Below are 6099 nucleotides of genomic sequence, written 5' to 3' on the forward strand. Positions count from 1 at the left end.
TGGCTTTTTACAACAAAACATACAAAAAGCAGAGGGGTGTAGTCTCCTCCAAACTGGAGCCATTCTGCACAAAACTTCATGTAGACAAATTAATTAAATCTCTAAATTAATTTGCTACAATTTTTACAATTCTTTCAGAGAAAGATGTGTTCAAACTTCTGAGCACACAGAAGAAACTACAATTCTCACAACTCCTTTGAACGATTAAAAAATTCTTTAGACAATTTTCCCCCTCGGGGATAAAAATTAAGGTGAATCGAGAGGTCTTTGTTTTTACTAAGACACACACCTCTCCTCGATCCAGACCTACTTTAAAAGTTGACAACGGCTCTAGGTTGGTGGATATAATGAGAGCTTTTGACTCTAACAATTTATTTCTCTTATCTTCTGTACTTTCTCGACAATCCAGCTGGTTTTGGCTTTGTGGTTTTTTTTTGCAGACATTGCCGTTTTCAGTGTCCTATGCCCTGCAGACAGCACACTGATCTTTTCTCAACCGCTGTTTGGGTTGGGTCTCCCCTGCTGGGGAGAGAAATCTTCTGTCACTTCCTTGTGGCCGATCCCGTCCCCTCTGTCCCGGGGGACCCCTTGGACTTTGCGGTTTTTCTTTCTCTGGCCTGAAAAAGGCTATCACCTTCGCCTTTCCTCCTTGTGCTCACTCTATTTACCACACACTGAATACCAGAGCCAGTCCCTGTCCTGCCACATTGTCCAAACAGCTCCTCCCCGCTCCAGTGCTCCCGGCGGGCACGGCCGGCAGCACCACAGGCGGCCAGGGCATCCTGCAGCCTCAAAGGGCCGGCAGCTGCTGCTGCCCCTGCCCGGGGCTGGTGGGGTCAGGCACTGCCCAGTGCTGAGTCCCAGCAGCCTCACAGGCCCCCAGCCCGTGCTCCTGGTCCTGCACCTTCACTCCTGGTCTCTGCTTCAACCATATCTCTCTACATTCTCCATTAACCAATTCTGTTCCAGCACACTAACACAATCCATTTACCTCCTGCTGCCAAAGACTCTTTCTTGACTCCCCTTATTGCCCCCTGTTATAAATTCAATGGCAAAATTGGGTTAATATAAGCAGCAATTTATTATAAAACAATTTCAATCACAAACGAGAGAAAAAAAACACAATAAAAAAAATCAGCGCAGCGCTGGGTGGACAGGGGTCTATACCCAGAGGTACAGATTTACCCAAATCCACACGGAGGGTAGACCGTCCAGGGTTTTTATAGGGATTTTGTGTCCTGAGGCCAAACTCTGAGCAGTCACTGTTCAACAAAGAGTCTAGATGGTTGGTTGAATGGATTTCCTGGAACCGTCAGACTGAATCAATAGACTGGGCAGAGTCCTTTCGCATGTGAAAAGTTCTGAGTGCTTCCTGTTTGTATCTTCGGTTGGGCTCTCAGGGTGAAGTGTCCAGGTCCGGTGTGGAGCCGATGGGCATCTCGGCCAGGCTCCTCTCATTGTTTCGCCAGATTGTATCTTCGGTCGGGGCTTGCAGGGTGGAGTATCCAGGTTCGATGTGGAGCCGATGGGCATCTCAGCCAGGCTCCTCTCATTGTCTAGCCTGATTGCCCGTGTCCTGCTCTTTCTCTCAGGCTGATAAGCGTCGCCTAGGGTCATTATCGACTGAATGGGTAGTTACTGCTGGGTCTGGGGAGGAATCTTTAGGCCACGCTATATTTTATATGGTCTACATTTTCTTAACACATAGATTTCTTTTGTTGTTTGTTTAAACCATATCAATCTACATTCCCTTTTAATCAATTTTTTTTCAATTTGTGGTAAATGTAACTTTGGAAAAAATTCATGAAGGAGGGAATAAGTATATAACTGTATTTGTAACAGTATAAAACACATAAAAATATAGTGTGCACTAAAGATTCCTCCCCAAACCCAGCAGTAACTACTTATTCAGGTGATAACGATCCTAGGCGACGCTTATCAGCCTGAGAGGAAGAGCAGAACAAGGGCCATCAGGCTAGACAATGAGAGGAGCCTGGCCGAGATGCCCAACGGCTCCACACCGAATCAGGATACCACACCCTATCAGTCAGGACCGAAAAAGCAATCAAACTGAACAATGAGAGGAGCTCAGCCGAAATGCCCATCAGCTCTACACCGGACCTGGACACTTCTCCCTGAGAGCTCAACCAAAGATACAATCAAGAGGCAATCAGAACTTTTCACATACGAAAAGACTCTGCCCAGTCATCTATTGATTCAGTTTGAAGGTTCCAGGAAATCCATTCAACCAACCATCTAGACTCTTTGTGGAACAGTGACTGCTCGGAGTTTAGCCCCAGAACACAAAATCCCTATAAAAACCCTGGACGGTCTACCCTCCGTGTGGATTTGGGTAAATCTGTACCTCTGGGTATAGACCCCGGTCCACCCAGTGCTGCGCTGATCTATTTTATTGTGGTTTTTTTCTCCCGTTTGTGATTGAAATTGTTTTATAATCAATCGCTGTCTATATTAATCATATTTTGCCGTTGCATTTATAACAGATTCTCCTCTAGATACCTTCACAGAACTCAACACAAATGAATTCTGTTTTCTAAGGTGGCCATACAAGTCCATTTGGCATCTTATACTCTGGCCATACATAATAACTATATTTTACCATCATCTCCATAGTTACCTCTGTGTGAATGCATAATCTGTCCCAAGATCTCAGCATTCTCCCTAAGGGACTCTCCGGGGGTATTGTGGGATCATCATCCCTTTTGCCGAGACCCTTCCCGGCTGTACCCTTGCAACCCTCCATGGGTGCTCTGTTTAGCCTGTGCTACCCTCCCTGGGTGCCCTCCCAGGCTTGCTCTCCAAAGATCCCATTTTACTCACCGGTGAGATTTTCAGTGGTCCTTTCCTGTGGACTCTTCACTGACCCCCCTGGTCCGCCTCTTGTCTGTCTCCTGGACAGTCTCGGGAACCCAATCGATCGCCCGCTGCCGGCCGCCACCAAGAGGAGCTGATCACCGAAACTGGGTGAGGCGCGCCTTCAGCTCCGCTCGCTGCCCGCTGCCCCGGACGGTGGAAATATCCCGGACCAAGCCCCCAAAAATATGTCAGGAAAATTAATCCACAAACACCAGAGGTTTATGTCCAAAAAGGAGACAGAGGAGTCCTTTTTCTTTATTCGAATAAAGGGAGAGGCCATGGGGCATTCTCCTGGGGTCTCTCAAATTTTTGGAGGGCGCAGCCTCCTTTTTATCCTAATTCCCGACCACTTGTCCCTTCTCTCTTTCCCCATAGGCTGAGGTACTTGAGAGGCACAGGCTTCCCGGAACGCCTGATACCTGGATACCTCCTCCCAATGCATAATCCCTTCTTAATTCTTAACTTTTGTGGAATTCATGGTGCTCTTTCAGTGCCTCTTTGATCTTTTAGTGGAATCCATCCCATTGTTTCTGTTGTCTCTCACTGATAGCTGCATCTTATCAGCAGACCCACAGCTTGTTTGTAAAGACAAACCCGTCATTCCTCTCATTTATTTTCCCCAGAAATTCCCCCCACAGCAACATGGTGACAAATTGCACTTCACCCACAGCCAGGAGAATGTCTGCACCTCCTGAATGCTGTCTGGTGGTGGTGTGAGGAACTCCCAGATGATCCAGGATGCTGGGGCAGAGGCAGACTTTCTGAAATGCATTATTGCAAGATGATTCTAGGGAGCAATGTCCTGCAGTCTGTAGAATATGCCTTGCTGCGTTACTGGACTTTGTAAAGCTCAGTAGTCATGTAGGGAGAAAAATTTTTGTGCTGGTGCCAGTGTTCTCTGCCTTTCTGTGGAGAAATTCTGTATTTCTCCAGCCAGAACAGAGCTTGTGTGGAATAGGAGGAAACTGAAATCCTAGAGAAAAAAATCCTTCACTCTGAAGGTGAGGAGGGCTCACATCCATGGCTGCAATCAGTCCTGCCAAGCTTTTCTCCCCTGAGCAGGAGTTCAAACAACTTTTTCTACTCGCTTTCCTTTGGAATGGGCAGCTGAGACTTAATCCATCTTATCCACGTGCAAAGGCTCCTCCTTGCATCTCTGCTTTTGCCCTGATACTGAGACTGAAGGATGCAATCAAAGAAGAGCTCCAGCCAACACAGATTTGGCTGCCTGATGCTTCAGGGCTGAGCAGAGCCCAGAGGTGGAACTCCCAGGTCCTTCAGTTTGTGAGCAGAGGCTCACAATCCTTAATTAAAGGGCTCCCCTCAGAGCCCTGCAGGCATGAAGCCAAGGAGGAATTTGGGAATACATGGTGTCTGTCCTATAAGGGGGGTGTTGCTGGAACCCTGAGAGAGGCAGAAGCAGCAAATTCAGCAGCACCTCAACAAACCAAAAATCCCTTCACTATTGTTCGCTGTTGTTTTCTGGCACACTGCATTTTTATTACCTTTGGAAGATGGAATGTTCCTTGGCTCTAATAAAAATGCCTGAACCTTGAAAAGGCAGTAAAAGTGAACAGGCAATTGGGTCACAGGCTCTGAGTGTACTGTGATGCATTTTCTAAGCAGAGTATGCTCCTTGCTCATTGTTCGGTTTCACCCCTCTGAAACCAATTTTTATTGCTTTTTGATTAAAAACGAACCCAAATCACAGACTGGTCCAGGACTCAAAGCAAGGAAGATTCCCAGTCTAAACTGTAAAAGATGAGGTGAAATAAAAGGGAAATATGGTTTTTTTTTTCCAGAGGATCTAAGATGGAATAGTTCACATGGTAGAAGTTTTTGCACTGTAAATTCTTGGAGTAAAGATTATTTTTTTAAGGAATAAAGGAATAAATAACTGCCAAAATATCCAGACACTCAGTAGCTGTGGATCTCCTTGCGCTCCTGTTTCTATGGAAAGGTCATCTAGATGATGGGTTTTACCTTGTAACTCAAAAAACCCAATGTTTATGCCTCATTTTTCTCCACCATTCTCCTTGTATCATGACCATGCCCAGAGTTTGCTAAGGGTTCTGGGATCTCAAATCCTCAGTTTTAGGAACAGCACAGATGACTCAAAGGACATCCGTCGGCTTAGGGAAGAGAACTCAGAGCACTGAGCCAGCGTGTCGTGAGATGAAAAATAATTTCAACAACATATCCTGAGAAATGGTCCCATCAGTTCCCTGGGGCTGCCTTTAATGAATTCTAATTAGAAGCTGTCACTTCTTGTAATGGGAAGACAGGAATGCTTCAGCTCTTCCAGCCCTTAACCTTGGAGACACCGAGATGAGATCTGTCCCCAGGAATGGTTAAATTTTATGGTATTTTTGCACCTGGAGGAAATTAATTAGGAATTTCTGTGTGGGGAAGGGCAGGCACCTCCAGGAGTGCTGGTTCCTCTCATGCTCTAAATCATGCTCATGTACATCAAGGTGTCCACTTCAGAACTCTTTCAAACATTCATGCCTGTCATTACTCATCCTCTGGACTCCTGCCTCAAACTCCTCCCCTGCTCAGCCTATTTCTTCCCACATTTGTGCTCTGGATTCCCAGAGCAGGTTTCCCTACAAGTCAGATCCAAATTCCATAAAGCCTTTAGGGTGAGCGTCCAGTGTGAAAGGGTTGTGGATGTTGCCCATTTATCTGTAGGTTTATAAAACTGCAACCCCTAAACAATCCAGCCTCCATTCTGCCTCCTCCCAGCATATTCCTTCCATTTGTTCTTTTCAGCCACTTGGTTTCTTGACAGCATTTACATAACCTGGCTGAAAACACTCCCACAGCCAATTAAATGCTTGCTATGGAATCCAAAGCTCTGATTAAAAGGCTGGAGCTTTCCAGCACTGCACTACTTGAACAGATGGTTAATACTCACGGTTTGTTCTACAGGATAGAAAGTGGCATTTTCTTTACAAGTACATACACCCTGAGCTTTCCCATGGGAATTGCTTGTTTTGTTCAGATTATTATTTTAAAACTGTCATCACATGAGATCACCCACTGGATTAGAGGGAGCAACAGGAGATGATCAGATAATCACTGAGGCACAAAGCATTTTGAGTTGGGTTTGAAGGGAGCTGTTACCTATGGTCAATTCGCTTGAGAGCTCAGAGGTCTCTCCCCCTCTGTGTCTTCCTAAAAATACTCGTGCAGACCTTTAGAAATGTGGGATGTTGTGGG

Source organism: Cyanistes caeruleus, chromosome 22 (genome assembly GCF_971803275.1).
Source record: "Cyanistes caeruleus chromosome 22, bCyaCae1.hap1.1, whole genome shotgun sequence".
In the NCBI taxonomy this organism is placed as follows: domain Eukaryota; kingdom Metazoa; phylum Chordata; class Aves; order Passeriformes; family Paridae; genus Cyanistes; species Cyanistes caeruleus.